The sequence below is a fragment of the Pelodiscus sinensis genome, chromosome 4 (genome assembly GCF_052426305.1).
Source record: "Pelodiscus sinensis isolate ZL-2025 chromosome 4, ASM5242630v1, whole genome shotgun sequence".
In the NCBI taxonomy this organism is placed as follows: domain Eukaryota; kingdom Metazoa; phylum Chordata; order Testudines; family Trionychidae; genus Pelodiscus; species Pelodiscus sinensis.
This window is the reverse complement of record NC_143055.1, coordinates 71,382,881-71,404,722: the sequence shown is the minus strand read 5'-3', so window position 1 is coordinate 71,404,722 and position 21,842 is coordinate 71,382,881. Positions and strand designations below refer to the sequence as shown.

At 40.3% G+C, this 21,842-nt stretch overlaps 1 long non-coding RNA gene across 4 annotated transcripts in view; it reads right to left on the bottom strand.

The window, feature by feature from the left end:
- The window catches only part of LOC112546253 (uncharacterized), a 247,303-nt gene that overhangs the window by 108,025 nt on the left and 117,436 nt on the right, over positions 1-21,842 (bottom strand). The gene's annotated exons all lie outside the window — the stretch shown is intronic.

Below are 21,842 nucleotides of genomic sequence, written 5' to 3'. Positions count from 1 at the left end.
CCTTATTAAACTTCATCCTATTTACCTCAGACCATTTCTCCAGTTTGTCCAGATCATTCTGACTTATGACCCTATCCTTCAAAACACTTGCAACTCCTCCCAGCTTGGTATCATCTGCAAACTTAATAAGTGTGCTCTCTATGTTGATGAAGTCATTGAAGATATTGAATGGAACCAGTCCCAAAACAGACCACTGTGGAACCCCGCTTGTTATGCCCTTCCAGCAGGATTGTGAACCATTAATAACTACTCTCTGAGAATGGTTATCCAGCCAGTTATCCACCCACTTTATAGTAGCCCCATCTAAGTTGTATTGGCCTAATTTATTGATAAGAAGGTCATGCAAGAGTGCATCAAATGCTTTACTAAAGTCTAGGTATACCACATCCAACGCTTCCCTCTTACGCACAAGACTTGTTATCCTGTCAAAGAAAGCTATCCGATTGGTTTGACATGATTTGTTCTTTACAAATCCATGCTGGCTGTTGCCTATCACCTTATCTTCCAGGTGTTTGCAGATGAATTCCTTAATTACTTGCTCCATTATCTTTCCTGGCACAGAAGTTAAACTGACTGATATGTAGTTTCCTGGATTGTTATTATTTCACTTTTTATAGATGGACATTATATTTGCCCTTTTCCAGTCTTCTGGAATCTCTCCCATCTTTCATGATTTTTCAAAGATGATAGCTCAAGGCTCAGATACCTCCTCTATCAGCTCCTGGAGTATTCTAGGATGCATTTCATCAGGCTCTGGTGACTTGCAGACATCTAACAGTTCTAAGTAATTTTTAACTTGTTCTTTTTTATTTTATCTTCTAAACCTATCCCATTCCCACTGGTATTTGCTATGTTAAGCATCCCTTCATCATCAGATTTCTTGATGAAGACCAAAACAAAGGAGTCATTAAGGGGTACAGCCTCGGGGGAAACAATGGATATTTAGGTGAAAATATACATGGGAATTAAGTTAAGTTAACCTTAACTTCATCTTAAAAGCATGTTGGGAATAGTGACATCAAGGGGAGCCAACAGATGCTCAGGATGCTGGAGAATGTGTTGCTGAGGAAAGAGGCACTGAAAAACAGTCTTTTTTTGGATACAAAGAGCTGGATTCTGAGATCTTCCTGGACCCCCAGGCTAGACACTATTTGGGGTCTATAAAATCTCATTCTTCCACACAACCACAAATCCTTTCCTGAGGCTCACATACAGCTGAAATGTTTAGAGCAGATTTTCTCTTATGAATGTTTATGAAAATCCTTTTAAAAATACTCAAGAAAGGTAATGGAAAGGCTATGCTGAATCCATTTTTCAGGGGACATTTATAGGTCAGGTTAGGTTTGGGTTTGAGTTTGTTTTTCATTTTAATCCACCTATAAAACATTAGCAGTTAACTGGTGATTTCCTTCAATCCAACAAGCAAAACTCCAGCCTCACTGCAAGGCTTTTCATTTTGAAACTGTCTTTGACATAACATTGCTATGTCACCATCTGCCTGAATAACAAATCCCAGGAAAACAGCTTTGTTGAGATCTTCTCCCATCCTTGAATACACAATTTGCCTTCAAGTTTAAGCTTGAACGCTAATATTGTAATTTGCACAGTATGGATTATAAATCAGTGAAATGTTATACTAAAATATGTCGCTTGAGAGACCCATGCAGAGAAAGGTGGGTGAAAAAGCCTTGCTGTATTTATTATTTATAAAGAACAAAACAAAAAAATCCACAGGTCATGCAGTTTTCTGTCTCACGCTATTTACTAAAAAGGGGATGGGGTAGAGGAATCATTTCCCAATGAGAGATCATAAAAGCCAGAAAGCCTTAGCATTCTCTATAGGCTGATAGAGCAAAGGTCCTTTACTGCCATCACCTGGAATAAATGAAGACAGTAAAGGAAAGTTACTCAAAGCAATAAAGGTAGTCAAGCTACTGTCTAGTACACAGCTGTAACCCAGCACATGAACAGAGTGTAATGAAAAAAAGCCACAAATGAAGAATGAAAAAATATGTATAGAAAAAAATGCTGATTATGTATTAACTATTCCTAACTAGCTGTGATGTTGTGTTTATTATCTCGCTAGTTTCATTTTGATATCACGAGGTTTGTTTTAAGGAGGAAGTTGAAGGAGGAAAGGGTCGAAGTTTCACAGATCAGTTCCAGGAGGGCATTCCAGGTATTGGAGGCCACATGCTAGAAAGATCATAGTTGGAGAAACAGACAATGGATGCTTGGGGCTGGCATAAGTGCCAGAAACACAATATATAACAATAGTTAAGGGTATTGAGAGCAGAGTTAAATTTGAGGTTATATTTTCCTTCCCCCAGATCCTCAATGGTTTTATTCATAGTGGTGTAATCATGGTAGACAGCAGCCTGTTACAGCTATCAGGAGTGAATTCAAACACCCCAGCAAAAAAATGCTAAGGCTGGCTCTAGTGTGGGATGTCATCACCCAACCTTAGCTCTTTTACACAGGCACTGGAAACTGCTTCCCAACACTGTGCTGTCTACCATGAACATCTAAAGAAATACTAATAGACAAATGTAGTAAACATTATGAATTTGATTAGGAACTTACAAGGGAGTGCACAATCTTACTGAAACAATGCAAACCGTAATCTCTATCATCATTAGATTACCTTAATTTTAAAAGAGGACAGACTCCACCTGAATCTCAGGCTAAGTCTACACTTGGAGTGATTCCAGCCAAGTTGACATACTCACAGTAGCTCTCATTGAGCTGATGTTCTAAAAATGGTGGTGCAGCTGCAGATACGTGGACAGCAGTACTGGCTATCTGCCTTGAATATAAACCCAGCCAGGCCCCAGAGGTACATATTCTGCACAGACAGCTCTAGTGCCACTGCTTGCTGCTGCCTTTTCTACCATTCCTCTATTGCCACTCAACTGGTATAAGTCATTCTACTCAAGCTGAGAATCACATCCCCAGCTCCAAGTGAAGACTCAACTTAATACTGTGTGGTGGTATGCTACTTTCATCTGGTTGCTCAGGTGAGACTCTTCATGAATGCATAGTGGCAACAGTGTGAACTGTCAGACCAGGGAGTCATCTCAGGCTGTAAATGTGTCCACCCAAACTGCTGTCAGTTCACCAACTCATCCCCTCGGCAGATTCTTTGTGTGGCCAATCTGCTGGGGTTTATAATAACAAGGAAAAACTTTGCTTGCCGTAAAATCAGTAGGGACACTGGTAGTAGGCCTAAAGAGGAGGACATCCCTGGTTTTCAAGGATTGATTGTTTCTAGGAAATTCAGGGAATCTTAGTATATAGGACTCTATTACAAGGATGTAAGGAAAATGACTTGTCTACTACCGATCCCTCTTTACTCATCTACACAAGGTAAGCCACAATCTGGCCCGTGTTATACAAATACAACAGTAGGAATGCTATTACCCTGCATTCTTCTATGAGTTTCATAATAAATCCTCCATGCAATGATTCCACTTCTCAGTGTGCCTTGGGTCAAACAGAAAATGAGCTAAGGCACCTTTTGGTTGCTTCTCAGAACTTGTATAGGCACATTTCTATTCACAGCAGTAGTCTTAGTTCTGAATGTACTTGAATGGGAAGTAGAATGTTTTTATCTTGCCTGCTACTGACAGGTATCAATAGGGAGTGTTGAGATTCACTAGGAAAAACTATCCATAATTCTTTGACTACAAATCTGTGTTAGTACAGAACAGAAACTTCTGAAGACTTGGTGTTCAATAAATTGCCTTTTCTTCTCACATCAGCACAAAAAAGAAACATTTAAAGATGCTGATGCTATATTTTAAAGTTTGAAATCATGAAATTTATGTAACTTTCAAACTTTAAAGTGTGGGAAAACATAAAACACTTACATCATCAGCATCAACATTCCTCCAAGTATGCATTAATAGTGCTACAAAGGAGAACAGGAATGCAACTAGAATTAAACTTTGGAGACTCAGGAGTCAGGAGAGTTTGGGTGTGGCTTTAGTTTGGATATGCACCACAGAGTTCAGATATTTAAACTTATCCAAACCTCAGGACTGCCAGCTGGACTGGAAGAATCTGTAGGCAGATCTTCAGTTATGTACACTGTTTTTCAGCTGTGACAATATACACCATCTGGAGATCTGACCCCAGGAGAATACATCTTCTCACACTATTTTTTAACTTCCAGTCTCAGCAAGGATCAGACAGTGGAGTGGAGTGCAAAAATGAAAACTAATAGGAAAAGATTGGATATGGGTTCACTTAGGGTTTTGAGCAAAGGTTTGTCAGTTCTTATTTTATCAGAAGTGAATTGCTCATTCCTAACACATAACACACTTCCCTAGACATGAACAAACAGCACCACAGACAGTATACTTAATCCTGTCCTTCATTAAGCAAAGCTCTCAGGCCCAACTGATAAAATGCTAAAAGTTCAGAAGTAAAAGTTACATTGCAAAAACCTGATCCACAGACACACAAGACTGGCTATTAAGAGCTAATATGATGCCCTGCTCTGGGAAAGACTTAAGGAAGTACTGTCAAATATTTGTATTACAGCAGTGCCTAGAGATTCCATCTGAACTAGATGTACAAACAAATAAGTAAGAGTCAGTCCTGACCTGAAAGAAGTTAGCGACTAAATAGATCAGGCTGAAAAAGTGGAGAGGGCAAACAGAGGTGAGTTGACATGCTCAAGTTCACACAGTAGATTGGTGGCAGAATAATTCAAGTTGCCATTCATGTCAGCTCCTGGCTTTAATGGATGTAAGAAATGTGGGAATTGACCCTAATTCAGAATCAGGGAGCCAGAACTTTGATGGTCTGCTCAATGTTAAGCAAAGCTCATTGCTGGTGAGAATCTGACCCAAGCAAGTAAATGCTGAGAAAGGAGGAGTAATGAAAATTGAACCTGAGCAAAAAGTGCGCAACGAAACCCCATATCACATGACACTGGTTGCTGGTTTTGTTACATATTCAGATCACATAACATGAATCTTCTACTATGATTCTTAAATTTTGGATGAGCCTGGACCTAGTTTCAAGTAAACCTGGAACAATTTAAGGGTTTGGATAAAAAGAAGTGAAAACTGTGGTTTCATATAATTTGGACCTAAAAATCAACTAAAGACCAGTCATTGTCACTGAGTTTTGCTTTGACCTTTTCAGCTGGTTTGAACCCAAAACTCAAGGGTAAAGCACTAGCCAGAGTGGGTTGCAGAGCTCCAATGAAAACATAACATAATAAAGTTGCTTAGAAACGGATCACAATGTAAAACTGATCTGTTCCCATTGTTCAATATGAGTGAGATACAAAAAATAAAGAGCATAAATGGATTAAAAGCAAAACTAGTTTTTAATTTACTTATAATCTTACAAATAATATTTCTGGGTAGGCATATAAAATATTTCATCATGCGGTCCATACAAAATAATTTTTAGGTTGTTTTAGTCTGCCCAGAAGCATGAAGGAGTTTTCAATGTGTTGCAAGTTTAGAGCATGCAATTGAAGTTAACAAAAGAAATGCATGTTAAACTATAGTACACATAGGAATCCATACAGATGCTGGTGACAGCAAATAGTTGGATGTAAACCACACAATAGCTATTAATATTTAGTGATTTTCAAGCAATTCCACCGTTAGTACATACCATGGTAATTTCAAGGGGGATGTCACAGAGCCACCCTATCAGATCTTCTGAATTATGAAATCATTTCAGACAGTTTCACTTACAGAAATGTTACTTCTAGGAATTGTTTTATTATTTATATTCATTCAGTAATATAAATGTGCACAAAAATCAAATATGTATCAGACCATGGCAATATATACTGCAGTTCAAAATAACAGAAAGCAAGCTATCTGCTCCACTCAAGGGCCTCATATTTTACATCGGTTTACCCCATCTCTATTTGAAGAATTGCTATTTAATGTGGAAATAGTCACTTCTCACAATATGCCTAAACACAGGTTCACTTCCAATAGCAGGATATTAACTAATATAAATCTTGAAATGAAAATATCTGAGCTGGCACTCGAGCTCATGTTCTTGTTTTAGAAGGTGGAATAATCTAAGTACTACTTAGTGATGTAAATATATGGTCTATGCTAATATACTGCACCTATCTGTAGCTGTAAATATACAGATAGCTAAAAATGTAGAAGTGCAAAACTGTACAGAAGCTCAATATAAAGGCTTGGCATTGTCATTTCATAGGTCATTAAGTACATAATGTGCTGTTAGATAAAACTATATTATACAGTGGGCAGAATATCAATTAAGGGTCCCATTACATGCATATTTAAATACCTAAACAAAAGGGCCTGATTTTCACAAGTGGTGTGGAGCACCTAAAATACCCATTGACGGTATTGACTATTGTAGGAACAATAGCTGGTCAGCACTTCTGAGAATTGGGCCTCTTTTAGTTTAGATATCTTAACATGAGTGTCTGAATTTAGGCTATACTATTTGAAAAAAGTGGCCAGCATATTTTGTTTGAACATGGTTTGGAAGCAGGGTCCAAGATTTTCTTCTGTGCAGCACTTAGCATGATAGATTCACAGCCCATGGCTGGGGCATCTAAGTGTTACACAATGCAAATAAATAATTAATATACTTTATTTGTAAAAGCAGATGAATTTACTTCAAAAAGGGACTATATACCTAATAAATAAGGCTTGCATAATATGCTTTTTTTCTGTAAGAGAGAAATGGAACCTAAATCTTCCAAGACAACACACCAAGGCCTGGTCTATATTAGACCAGGAAGATTGACTTAAGGTATGCAATTCCAGCTCTGCAAAATGTGCAGTTGGAGTCAGCTTACCTTAAGATGAGCCTTAGCGGCATTCACACAGAGGGAGTCCGAGGGGAGAAAATGCTCCTATCAGCGTCCCTTACACCTCGCAAAAGAAGTAGTACCAGACACTGAGGGGATGGCGGGGGGCCTGTCCTCAGTGTTCAATTTACAGGTCTATACTAGACCCACTAAATCTAACACTAGAAAATCGAGCTCCAGAGCACTGATCTTGCAGTGAGTATAGATGTGCCCCCAAAAGAGAAACTAAGCTGGAGATATCCTAAATTAGACTTGATCTATATACTACTAATATTTGAGTCAGATACACCTCAACTTTGAGGCAACATAAATCTGGAGTTAAACTTTATATCTTTGGCTAGAAATCTAAATAGCAAGATGGGTGACCTAGAGTGCCTGGCATTAAATGAGGATATTGATATAAAGGCATCACAAAAATTTGGTGCATTGAGGATAATCAATGGGATCCAGAAATACCAAGGTAGAAAATACTTTGGAATGGCAAAGTAGTACACGCTGCTGGAGAAGGGGGACTATGGGTATGTCTAGACTACATTGTTTTTTCGAAAAAACTTCACCTGCATCCACACTACAATCACATTCTCTTGAAATTAAATCGAAAGAATACAGGTTTTTTTTTACATTGATAAACCTCAAATTATGAGGAAGAACACCTTATTCAAAAGAGCTCTTTCAAAAAAAGGCATGTGTGAACGCAGAACAGGGACATTTTTCGAAAGAAGAGAATCGAAAAAAGCACAGGTGCCCTGGTGGCCATTCTGTGAAAAGCAATTAAGGCTTTTTTTCCCCCCGAGAGAGCGTCCATGCAGTCTGGATGCTCTTTCGAAAAAGCAGATCACTTTTTCGATCCGGTTTTGAGGTATGGATGCTCTCTTTCAAAAGAAGCTTTTTCGAAAGAGCTCTTGAAACAGCTTCTTTCAAAAGACACTTGCAATCTAGACATACCTATATGTTTTGAAAGAACAGAAACAAATAAGTTGACCTCTCACATGATTCAACTGTATCCTGGAATCTCTACAGATAGAAATTCCATGCTTGAATAATAAAAGTATAGTAGTAATATGCTACTGACCACCTGACCGGAATGGTGACAGTGACTGTGAAATGCTATAAGAGATTAGAGAGCTTAGAAAAAAACAATAAGAATGGTTAATTACAACTATTGATTGGGTACATAATACCCCATGGCATTATGCAGACACAACATTTCTAGACATTATAAATGACTATTTCTTCAGGCAGCTTGTCTTGGAACCCACAAGGGATTTAATTCTAAATGATTTACAGGATGAGAAGTGATGAAAATGAGAAATGGTTAGAATTAAATATCAGAACTTCTCTTTATGAATTTTTATTTAGAACTATGTTATTTTCAGTTATGTACATAAGAAAACAGGTTGGTTGTGAGATGTATCTGGGACAAAATTTATAAAAAAAAAAAAAAAGTAAGGCGCATCCTTACACCATACTTGCAAATAGCTAGTTCTCATGAAATGTTAACACTGACAAAGTATGACATTTGGTCTAAATCAGTCCTTTTAAAATAACACCTTTCTTTTTTAAAATATAATTTCTCTTGAGTACCATACAAAGGTATTTGGAAAAAAATATTTATGTTTATCCAAAGGTACTCACTATCCTTTAGTTTCATCATTATCACTAAGTTCTCTTCGCCACAATCATTTTTATCCAAGGAGAAGAAAACCAAGTGAAATATGATTACAGACAAAAAGCTGGTCTGTACTTCTTCTGGCAGTTTCCTTGTGCTCTACTGAATGCAGACTAAGTTTGTATGCTAACCAGAAGTTCAAAACCTCAAAAAGCAGAAAAAATGTGGAGGAGAGTGGAAGGTGGGTATTCATTTTATACAATGGTCATGACTGCATATTGGATCTTTTAAAATTTAACAGTGTTTAGATGGAAGAAGCAGAAGGCCAGAATTCCTGAATCCCCCAGTCACCCAAAAGAGCAACTTCCAGCATAAAAAGGTGGGCACATAAATAGTTAATGGTATATTGATTTCAGCAGCACTGGGATGGACATAAGGATCACTGGGAAAGATACACTGGACATGTCAGGCTATTTGTCTAGTAACTGAAAATTTGTTCCATAAGTGAGGGCCTAAAATAGAGAATTTCTGTTTCAAGAAAAAAAGAACAAGTAAATATACTGATAACCAAAATGGAAAAGATGAGCTGTTCAGCTCCATTTTGATAAACATCACAGCCAAGATTTGAAAGCAACTCTGAGAGCATAGCATGTTTGAAAATCAGATCATATAAATTAGGCACCAGTATATCTACACAGAAGCTTTGCTTTAAGCAGCCCATTCTGAAAATCCCCCAAATTAAGCAGTGTAGTCCAAACTAATTGAAGCTAGGCAAAATGGATCTGGGAAGTCTTGTGAGAATGTGCTCCCTTCTGAGATTTTCAGAACTTCCTATTTTGGAGTTAAAAATATAAAGAGATGAGTTCAAGTTTCAAAATGTGCATCTTGAGATTTGATACTATGAATGAGCATCCCATTAAAGTTTGAGGGTGTTAATAAACCAGAAATTTGGTTCAGCGTGTTACATAGAAAGCCTGTTTGCAAACTGGGTATCCATATATAGCCTTCAAACACCTACAAATTCAAGAATGTTCTGAGGCAGAGTTTTGCTTCAGGACACTCATTGGCTATGAATGAATTTATGCTGTGATTTGGCAGTTTGGGTTTTAGCTCCAGCCAAAACTAGGAAGTGCAAAAGCATGAGAAGATGAAGAATTATTGCCAAGAAAATGGGGGAAATAATTTCCATTATTATTTCCAAGGGGTTGTGTTCATTCTAAGTTGATTATAATTTCATATGAAACTCGGGGCTACTGTAAATGACACCAGGTACAACCAATTTCTGTGGTGGCAGAAGACCTGCATTCCACTATGAATTCTCCACTTCAGGTGGAGCAAAGAGGAATGTGAATGACATAACCCAAGGACTGCTTTCTACCAGGATAAATTCCAGTCTCTTTCTTTAGAGAAGCTTATTGGCTAATTTATACTGCATTAGAATGCTGTAGTTGGTAGAGCTGACAAGGATTCAACCTTGGGAACTTAACTGAAGATTCTCACTCTTCTCTCTCCCAAAGATAAAATGGTCAAACATTCAGTTTTTCTGCCTACATTTTGCTTGTTTCCTATGTTATCTGCAAAGGTTTCACATGTGGGAAGTTAAATGTAGTATTGCTCTGATACTTAGGCCGCGTCTAGACTGGCATGATTTTGCGCAAAATCTTGCCGCCTGTCTACACTGGCCGCGAGTATTTGCTCAACAACACTGACTTTGTAATGTACAAAATCAGTGGTTCTTGCGCAAATAGTCTGATGCTCCTGCTCAGGGATAAGCCCTCTTGCACAAGTATTCTTGCGCAAGAGGGCCAGTGTAGACAGCAATGTTAATTTCTTGTGCAAGAAAGCCCGATGGCTAAAATGGCCATCGGAGCTTTCTTGCACAAGAGAACGTCTGCACTGGCACGGATGCTCTTGCGCAAAAGCAAATCTTGTGCGCAAAGGCACATTCCAGTATAGATGCTCTCTTGCGCAAATACTTTTAACGGAAAAACTTTTCCGTTAAAAGTATTTGCGCAAAATCATGCCAGTCTAGACGCAGCCATAGCATTCATAATTGCTTGTCAGTGAAGGGATTAAAACAATACTTGTCACATACTGTACTTGGTCCTTCAAACCATCAAAGGTTTCCATTTACCCTTTATAAGTGTATTGTCAGAACCCCCACCCCCACAAACCGCTACTGCACATCAAATAGAAGGACATATTAATTGAGCAGACTAGTAGATAATTTTCTCACGTGCTCTCCAGACTATCATGGAATATAACTGCTTTTGAAAGCAGTTTATCTTAAATTGCATACTGATGTTAAATTATTTTCTGGTCAACTACATTATAGTATTAACACTTAACGCTAGTCCAGTATTTAGCAATCTACAGAATTTGGAAGGAGGCAATGCCTTTAGTTTACACTAGGCTGCATTGCACAGCTGGTTTGGAAGCAGCCCTTCCAGAAGAACTTACCGTTCTATCAAGGTGACTGTTACTCTAAACAGCACTTCTGCTGCATATTCTGTAAAGCCTTGTCTTAGCAGCTAAACAAGTTTAAATTAAGCCATTTTCATCAGAACCATACCAATACATTTTTAACACAGAGCTTTATAATGTGCAAAATATTTTTAAACTCTAGAATAAGTGTGTTAATCATTCAGCTGATGCTATTTTTCTTAATACTACATTTTGATAGGGCCTAAAAGGCAAAATCATGCACTAAGAAGACACAAAACTTCCAAGAAAGCTATCTGGACATGTACAAAGTAGAAGTGTTTTCTCAGAAGTAGTATTTGATTAGCACTTATCAAATCTCTGTTTAAGTATGCTTACTTTCCTCTTAAGAGCTGATGCTATGAAGCACCATTTTTTAAAATCTGCTGAGAGTCAAGAAGAAAGTTCACTTCTGAAATCCAGCTTTTACAAATAGTGGAAAGACTAACTTCAGTTCTACCGCCCAAGTAGAATGCTATACTCTGATTCCACTATAAAGCCTCAGAAAATGAGGCGGAAGGAAAACTAGAGCTGAAACATGCTGACAAGACCTATCTATTCAGAAGCCTTAGTCAAGAGAGCAGATGTTAGAAAAACAAAATTGGCAAAACAGCCATTCAATATTAAATCCAACTTAGAAAGAAAATTGATGGATATTGTATGGCTCAAGAACTTCAACGGAACTGATTTGGGATCAATAGATTTCTTTTAATAAACTTCCCCTTTGTATGTTGTTTGCAGTTTTCATTCCCACCAATGTAAATTGTGGAATGATACAGAGCTAGAGTATCTTGTTCAGACCAAATTAATTATGCTTGAAGCTAAGCATTACATTTAAATCCCTTATTCATTGTTTCCCAGGTTGGTGTCATTTTTCTAATGGTTAGAGGGGTTATTAATATGATTGTGTAATGAGGCAAAGTGGCCTTCTCGACTGGAGAGGAATGGGACATAACACTCCCCTGGATGGGCAGAGCCAAACGCACCCGGCCCCTCTTGCTGGAAGTAAAGGGGCGAGACCAGAAGCATAAAAGAAAGGCCCAGAAACTCAATTTGGCCAGAACCCAAGTAGGTGAAGAACACTCCTGCTGTGCGACAGCATCCAAGAGAGGAATCTCCTTACAGCCATCACCTGACCCCACAGGAGACAGAACCTGATGAGGAGTTGCAGGGACCTCCTTCACCAACGTACTCCAAAGACCACTGGGGGCAACCCTGCCACTGTTAGGAGACTAGGATGGGATGCAGTGGTCTAGCGCAAGTCCCCGTTCTCCTGCAACCACCACCCCAGGATGGCTTATTCCCCACCCTTTACCGAGAGGCCTGTTCTATGGAACACCTCCCCCCCTCCAGTTGGCACCCTAGACTGCCTGTTCAAACCTCTTTGAGCCCCTAAACTGTGTGGGTGCTCCCCCTTACCTGCTCCAATCAACTATGTTTGCATGCTGGCTGCCTGTGGCCAGAAGCCCAGGCTAAAGCCTGCTCCCTGCTCTGCCCCAACCAAGGGGCTAGAAGTAATTGACAGACTGTTCTGTTTTCTGCTTGTGGGACTGCAAGCTAGAGTACCCAAAAGGTGTTGCCCAACCAGGGGCAAGAAACCTGGGCCCTAGAGTGTTATTGTGAGTTTCCCTCTGCCAGACAGGCCTAGAACTATAGGCTGCTGATGCGTTGGCCCCACCATGGTGGCCCAAGGCAGAGGACAAAACCCTGAGACAACGCAGCAGAGTGGCCTTCCTTCCCACTGGAGGGCCGGGGGCACTACACATCATAATAGAGCTATATGAGTAACTGATTTTTTTCAATTCATTGGCAGTTCTCAAAAAATAATCTTTGTGTCGAACAGAATTTGAAATCTTTTGAAATATTTGGTGAATTAGAAAAAGTGGAAATGTTTCATTTCAACTTCAACAATATGTTCAACTGGGCTACAGGGACGGTTCTCTCTCTGGCTGAATGACCATTCAAATATTTTATACAAGAGAAACGGAGAGAGCACTACTCCAGAATAACCAATAGCCTGGTGGTTAGTGCATTCACTGAGGGGTATGGGACGAAACTTAGTTTCAAAACCTTGCTCCAGCATAGCGATTCAAGTCTGGGTCTTCCACATTCCAGGTGAATGCTCCAACCACGAGGCTATGGATATACAATTGAGGTTTCTGCTCTTCCAGAAATATTTATAAACATCACTGCACTTAAAGACAAACATTGGTTCTAGGCAGCACCCTGGGGATATAAATGATTATTATTGTTAAATTATTAATATTCAATACACAGACTCCTAAAAAAATTGTCTGTCTTTAAAATGTCACAACTTTATTTTTAGGCTCTGACAACAAGAGACTTATTGTTTGGACTGAAATATGATTGCCCATACGGTCATCTCTAGAAGCCCTGCCAACTTTCCAGGGAACTCATCTCCCCACTTTTATCTTCTCCTTCCCCCAACTTGATGCTTTTCTTCTCACAAATACCACTCCAACCCAGGAAGGCAATGGCAGTGTTGTCAACATTCATGATTTTATCAACAGTCTTGTGATATTTGATGTTTTTCTTAAAGCTCCAGCTCCTGGAGCCATGTTATTACTGGACAATCTCAGGTTTCATTTAAAAAAATTAAAAGCCAGTTTGAAGCCATCATGGTTTTGGAGAAAAAGTTGAAACTCTGACTCTTAAAGGCTCAATAACCAGACAGCAATTTTAAAACTCCCCCTCTATATATAATGTTAAAATCACCTGATTTTTAAACCAATTTCTTGACTTCTTTGGGGACTAGACTCATGACTTTTGAATGAATGGGGTTCGCATTATTGTAGTGGACTAAGCCAGCCAGTCACAATCCCCTAGACCAGGCCTGGGCAAAATACAGTCTGCTTGCCCTACAGCTCCACATGCTGCTCAGAAAGAACTTTCTCTTTGGCCGTGTCCAGACTCAGGGGTTTTTTCGGGAAAAGTAGCCTTTTCCCGAAAAAACTTCCCCTGCGTCCAGACTCAAGCTGCGTTCTTTCGAAATTATTTCGAAAGAACGTGGCTTTTCTTTCGATGGCGGTAAACCTCAATTTACGAGGAAGAACGCCTTCTTTCGAAAGTCCCTCTTTCGAAAGAAGGCATTCTTCAATGTAAAGAGGCCGTCTTCGAAAGAGAGCATCCAGACTCGCTGGGTGCTCTCTTTCGAAAAAGCAGATTTCTCTTTCGAAAGATCCGCCTGCAGTCTAGACGCGATCTTTTGAAAGAGGCTCTTTCGAAAGATGCTTTCGAAAGAGCCTCTTTCAAAAGAAGCCTGCAGTCTAGACATAGCCTTTGAGGCTACGTCTAGACTACAGGCTTCTTTCGGAAGAAGTTTTTTTTGGAAGAGATCTTCCAAAAAAAGTCTTCCAAAAGAGAGCATCCATACTGCAAAAGCACATCGAAAAAAGCAGATTGCAAGAAAGAGCCTCCAGACTGAATGGACACTCTCTCGCATGTAAGTTGTGATTGATGTGGACAAAATAGCCACCAGAACACCTGTGCTTTTTCCTCTTTTTCTGGAAGAACTCCCTCATCCCTGTCCACACAAGCCTTTTTGCAAAAGAGTTCTTTTGCAAAAAGGCTTCTTCCTTATAGAATGAGGATTACCAATGCCCCCAAAACCCCTCTGTTCTTTCAATTTTCTTGTGGAAGAATGCAATTGCAGTGTGGATGTTTCTCAAGTTTTGTCAGAAAAATGGACATTTTTCCAACAGAACTCTGTAGTGTATACATACCTTGAGTCCAGAGATGAGGGGAGGGAAGATTCAGATGCTACTTCCGCCCTCAGCACAATCCCGTTGGCCAGTTTCTGGACAGATACTGGCCAATGGGAACTGCCTGTTTGAACAACAGGCAGCCACAAAGCACAACCCTCCTGCTCACTCACTCAAGCAGATGGCCAAGCAGACAGAAACATTTTAAGCTCTGCAAGCCTTTAGCTCTGCAGGAAGGCAGGCAAGTCTCCTGGAAAGAACCTGCCTCTGGCACCTCAGCCCCTCCCTTCCCCATCCTTCTGCCCCACTCTTCCACATGCACCCATACCCTTTCCCAGATCTGCATGCCATCTCCTGCTCAAGATCACAATCCCCTCCTACCCTAGGTCACATCCCAAAACCCTTGCCCAGGTCACACCCACCTCCTTCACCCAAACTCTCCCAGATTGAATTCTCCCTCCTGCACCCCAATCCTTTACCCCAAGCTCCCTTCTGCACCCTCATACCCCGCATCTCCTCTATTAATACCATGGAAGAGTGCAGCCCTTGACCACTTTCAAAAATCTTGGGAGTGGACCTCCCAACAAAAATTATTGCCCACCCCTGCCCTAGCCAGACTCTTTTGACATCTTCATACACTTAGGCTGTGTCTACACTGGGCCACTTATTCCGGAAAATCAGCCGCTTTTCTGGAATAAGCTGCGAGCTGTCTACACTGGCCCTTCAATTTCTGGAAAAGCAACGACGCTCTACTGTACAAAATCAGCCGCTATTCCAGAAAAACTATTCTGCTCCCGCTCGGGCATAAGTCCTTATTCCGGAACACTGTTCCGGAAAAGGGCCAGTGTAGACAGCCCAGTAGTCTTTTCCGGAAAAGTGCGTCTACATTGGCCACAGACGCTTTTCCGGAAAAAGGGCTTTTCCGGAAAAGCAGCCTGCCAATGTAGACGCTCCTTTTCCAGAAAAACTGAAAATGGAATAGTATTCCGTTTTAAGCAGTTCCGGAAATTCATGCCAGTGTAGACACAGCCTTAGTCATTAAAACACAGGTGCAGTGACACATACCTGCACAGTGACAACCTTACTCCTTCACTTGATAATGAATGCAAGCTCATTAGATGTTGAAGAGTGGAAGATTTCATAAGATTTCTGCATCTTGTTTGTCCTTCATGGTTGAAAAGAGAGCCCAGAGACTAAATGCAGCTGCCTTCCATGCACCGGGGCACAGAAAGACTGAAGAGGCTCACTGCTGGTGCTGCAGGAGCAAAGCAGACCACTACAATAATAAGGAAACCAGGTTTATTCACATCAGTAGCCAGAGAAAGAGCTGCTGTACAACATCACAGCATAGAAGTGTCAAGAAGCAACAGAGCCAACCAGTAGGGAAAACCACCACAGACACAACAAAGGCTTATGCCTTGGGCAGGAGATCGCAAGCGTGGGCATGGGACTGCTACCCCAGCTATCTCCAACAGGCATTGACGCTGTAGACAGTGAAAAAATTTACTTGAAAACATTTCTTCAAGCAAAATTTACAGCTTGGCTTTGGTAGTCATGAACACTGATTAGTTTCTGTGAATATTCATAATCCTTGATGGAATTTGTTTTTATTCACATGAATGTTTCCAAGAAACCCAAAGTTGCGTGAATATATCTACACAGAGGTTCACTCAGCAAGTGTTTTATTTGCTCTCCACTCTTGTCTGAAAATTTCAAGCATCCAGTGAGTGAGCAGAAATTGTACTACATGATCAAGGTGACCAATCACAAAAGAGGGATAGATAAGCAAAAATACTGAGTTAGTTAAAAAAAATGCATCAGATATTTAGTGAGAAATGAACAGGTTAAAATATATTTACATAAATCATTTGTAAGGCGTTTTCATGCACTGAATAAATTTGCATAACCTACATGCACAAACTGAATAAATTATTAACTACAAATTGTGTGTGCAGATTGAATTGGATACTATTAGACATTCAACATCGTCACAGGAGAAAAGATTAAGTGTTTTGTACAATATCATCAGATGTCAAATAGGCAAAAATGTTTGAACCTATTGCAGTATTTAACCACTGGAATAATTCACCAAAGGTCATGGTGGATTAGGGATGTGAATGACTAGGGATGCAAATGCTATCAGATAGTCAACAGTCTAGTCGACTAGTTGCTTCCCCCCTCCCTCCTGCCTCTATCAAAAAGAGGCAGCAAGGGGAGGGGGAAGAGGAACGGTTGCTTCAAAATGGCAGCACTTCATGGAGCCTGGGGCCAGACTCCAGGCTCCACCCAGCATTGGTGCTTTGAAATGCTGTGTGTAGCCCGGGCTGCACACAGGATTTCAAAGCAGCAGTTCCATGTGGACCCTAGGGTCAGTGGGGGACTCCCCCACTGACCCGGGCTCCACGCGATGCTGCCACTTTGAAATGAGCACGGGGCTAGCAGGGGACTGCAGAGGCCCCTGCTGGTCCCGTTCTCCCAGCAGTGCTTTCACCTTTGAAGTGTAGCAACAGCCTTGGGGCAGAAGCGCCCTTATTGCCTAATCAATAAGCATCAACTATTCGATTAGACAAATAAGAACAATTTTACATCCCTATGGTGGTTTTTCCCCGACTCACAATTTTTAAATGAAGATTGGCTGTTTTCCTACAAGTTACCATCTAGGAATTATTTTAGGGAAGTTCTATGACCTATATCAGTGTTTTTCAACCAGTGGTACAAGTATCCTTGGGGTACTTGAGAGAAATCTGGGGGGTACGTCAACATGACTGAAATTTGTAGAAAACAGATTTTTTGTTTTAAGTTTTTCAGCGCTTTATTATTTTTGTACTTTTTCTACCCAAAAATTTCATCACCCGCCCGGCTATGATTAAGTTGTTTAAACAAATGTGTTGCAATGGTAGAAAAAAAATTGTGTGTGTCTGAAAACTGTAGGTACTGGGAGTGCTTACATTTTTTTTTAAAGGGTACTTTATAAAAAAAATGGCCGAGAAACACTGACCTATATCATACAGGAGATCAGATCAGATCATCACAATAGTTCCTTTTGGCCTAGGAACATATGAATCTATACAACATTTTTAGAGGTGATAAAGGGGGACTCAGTGTATAATATTCACAATAAAATATAGCCTAAGATGGTAAATATTTGATAAACAGTGTTATCAATATCATGCATTAATAAATGTTCTATGTGAAGCTAGGGCTATTTTACACCTTAAAGGTTAAAGGAAAATATAACAAATCAGTTCTAAAAAAAAGAAACAAAGAAATAACTTGACATATGCTGGCTTCCAAACCACGAAACATCTTGACAAAAAAAGTTTGTATAGTTTACTATGCTCAAACAAAAAGATTCCATACATGCAGTATAATAAACAATCAACTTGTTTAGAATGGACACAAATTTGGCAGACCAGAGGCTATATTTCTTGTTAGTGTGAGCAGTAATTAGTGACTAATGTGGTACTGAAAGTTCCTGATTTGTTATATAAATTCTTCATAAAGTTAGTTGTCTGTTGCTACCGTACAATAGAAGAAACAGTCAGTGTAAATCTCAACATTCAGATACTGAAATTAAAAGTTCATGTTCTTTATTTTCAAACCAAGTGGCCCTCCTTTCCTCCCCTTAACAAGTTAGTTATTTTGGGAAGCCTAATTTTCTTGACATTATTGCATACACAGTCACAGCCATAAGGCTGCAGTAATATAGTTTATTTATATTAAATTTGTGTGTTAAAAAAGGCAACACCTAATCGTCACATTCATATAAACTAGCATAGTGGGGAGGGGATGATGATAAACATTTTTTTACATTTTCTTAATATTTATATTCAGCATCTGACATCCATCATACTTTAAAATAAGCTATGTATTTCAGGGAAGACAAAAGCACACTTACCCTTGCTAATACTTGGATAAATGCACGTACTAAGTTCATAGTGGACATGCTTAAACTCTTGTTTTCTCTTGGTTATATAGTTTTATTTCTCAACCAGCTTTTTTTAAACTTTGCAGATTATGAGTTCCTCATGACATGCCAAATTAAAATTTACAAAAAGTTTTTGACATCTCCAAGCACAGTAACACACACACACACACACACACACACACACACACACACACACCAATTTTCCAAAATATGTAACACTTCCTTCACTCAAAAATGTCTGGCTTTTTCTCCATACATCTTTGACTTGAAATAATTAAATAAAATAAACAAACTCACTCAGCTTTGTTCACCACTTTTCAATCATAGTTGTCAAGGCACTTTAGAAAAGTAGTATCATTATCTCCAACTCATAAGAAATTCCAGCCCCCCAAAGTAATTTTTTCTTTAAACTCAACCATAATTTCAATTTTTTAATTCTGTTTCTGCAACACTAACAAGAATCAAAGCCTGCTGTTTTCTAGTGTCTCAAAAGCCATATCATACGTGCATTGTGCTAAAAATAAACACCCAAGAACTACAGCAACTATGTACACACAAGTCCACCAAGCATCACGATATTTTAACAAACAGAGTCATAAGCAGCATGGTACTTTTCCAAGCTTCAACAATAAATCAGACTCTTCCCACGTGATCTAGCAGAATGAAACTCATAGTAGTTTGTGCAGCTTTTCATATTCTGCATAACTCTCCCTTTTTTCATGGTTTGACCATCACTCTAAGGCTGTGTCTACATTGGCACCCCTTTCCGGAAAAGGGATGCTAATGAGACCAGTCGGAATTGCAAATGCCATGGGGGATTTAAATATCCCCCGCGGCATTTGCATGAACATGGCTGCGGCCTTTTTCGGCTCGGGGTTTTGCCGGAGAAAAGCGCCAGTCTAGATGGGATCTTGCAGAAAATAAGCCCTTTTCCGGAAGATCCCTTACTCCTACTTGATCCCTTATTCCACCCTTGGGTGTCTAGTGCCCTTGAAAGTAGGAATAAGGGATCTTCCGGAAAAGGGCTTATTTTCTACAAGATCCTGTCTAGACTGGCGCTTTTCTCTGGCAAAACCCCGAGCCAGAAAAAAGCGGCAGCCATGTTCATGCAAATGCCACGGGGGATATTTAAATCCCCCGCGGCATTTGCAATTCCGACTGGTCTCATTAGAATCCCTTTTCCGGAAAGGGGTGCCAATGTAGACACAGCCTAAGTGTTAACTGTAGGCCAGCTTAGGAAAAAAAATCATTTTCATTGCAAATTTTTCACAGGACATTTCAGCTTATTAAAAGCATGAAAAACAGAAACTTTTGGTTTTCGTCTTAAAGTTTTCCGTCAGGAAAAAATCAAAACAAAATATTACATTGCATCCAAATCAAAAGTAGTTTGGTTTGCAAAGCAGAATCAAGGTGTTTTGTTTTGGGCAAGTTCAAGATTAAACTGAGTCCACTTGCTCTCCCTCCTAGAAATTGCAATTTGTGTGTCATAATCCACTAAGGAATATTCTAACGTTGGTCTCTCTTGTTCACTGTATATGAATGATTTAATGTGTACTGGGCCAAACAAAGAAGGGTCTCTCATTGCAGATAGAGACCCATATTTTAATCCCTCACCTTATCAGGCAGAAGGGGGAATTTGAACAGGTCACACCAGGTGAGTTTGCTAGCCAGTGGGGTAAAAGTAGGCCTCTGCTTTCTTGTCCCATTCATCTTCTGTAGAGTTTTGTGTACTCCAGGAATGTCTAAGGGATTGAGCCCTCCAGGCTAGATAGGCAGGATGAAAGGCTAGTTTTACTTGCTTTGAGGGCCCTACTGGAGTTTAGGCATGATTCAGTCTCTTACGTGCCTAGACTGAGGCTCAGCGTACCTAGAGGCAGGAATTTGAAGTGCCTAGTGGATTTTAACAGCAAAAATGTAGATGTGGACCTAGTTTTGGCACCTTCAGCTTAGAAAACTAGCAGGAGGATCTCAGGGGTACCTAAATTTTGGATTTGCATTCCTAAATCCATTTATGGATCTGAGCCCTAGAGCAAAGATTAAGGGTTGTTGTTTTTTTTCATTTGCCTTCTTGTGTTGGAATGTTTAGGAATCATGTTTTCAAGCTTTTCTCCACAGTTAGGAGGACAAAAAATTTACTTGTTTTTAAATACAAAAGCTCAGATTGGCAATAACCTGATTCCAGCTGCTGAGGATGGAAATAAAATAAAATAAAATCGTGAGAGTTGGTAAAACTGAAAATATTTGATCTCCTTTTATGAGTGGATTGTGGCTATTGCCAGCTGCCAACATTTTCAAAAATAGGTGCCTAACATTAGGTTACTAAGTCTATTTGGACCAGAAATTCCTGATGTGCATGGCAATTTTCATGACAATCTACCCATGTTTATTCTTTTAAGAACACTTAAAAAAATTGCTGCTAAACAGAAAGCTGTGAATAACCATGATTGTGAGGACATCATCACAACTGCATCATTATTAGTATACAAGGACCAGTTAGAGTCTGTGCCTTTATGCAGTTTTATTGTCGTCTGACCTCCGCCACTATCACCCTGTTACAGGCAGGTTGGCACCCGCTGCCTCCCAATTGGGCCAACCAATCACCGTCACCACCCCTTCCCCACATGCAGCCCCATCTGTGTCGCCGGAGTCAGATCAAGTAAGGTTGGGTAAAACCAGCAAGAGATGCCCGGCCGAGGATGGCGGGGTAGGGAGACCTAGGCCCTCCCTCTCTCCTAGGTCCTGGCCCAGGGCCCTAAGGCAGGGAGAAATTCTCCCTAGCCTGACAAATGGGGGAGTAGCCCCTAAACGCGTCAGCCTGCAGGCTTAATGACCCCACCGTGGGCCACTTCCTACCCACCTCCTCCAAACCTCTATGTCCAATCCTCTACGTCCTCCTCCTTTCCTTGGGTGTCTAGTGCCCTTTTTAAATCTCCCACCACCTGCTTCCGCCTGCCACCAGGCTCCGGCGCTGCGCCAATGATGCCCCTGCCAAGCCGACCAGTGACGTAATTGCTCTGTGCCTGAGTCTCTGGCCCGGCCTGCCTCCGCTGCACCTGCACCAGCTTCCCCTGACCAGCTCTCACCCAGGGGCTGAGCAGCTCTCCCTGCCACCTTGTTGGGGTGGGTCACGCCAACTCACACTGCCTCCCTTGGCTATTGGGGCATATGCCTGGTGAGGGGTTGCTTCACCCCAGGGAGTTCCATTAGTGCGGTGTTGCTTCACCCCATCACAATTAGGCACCCTAAATAAATGGCTTTTTCAACAGTGATGAG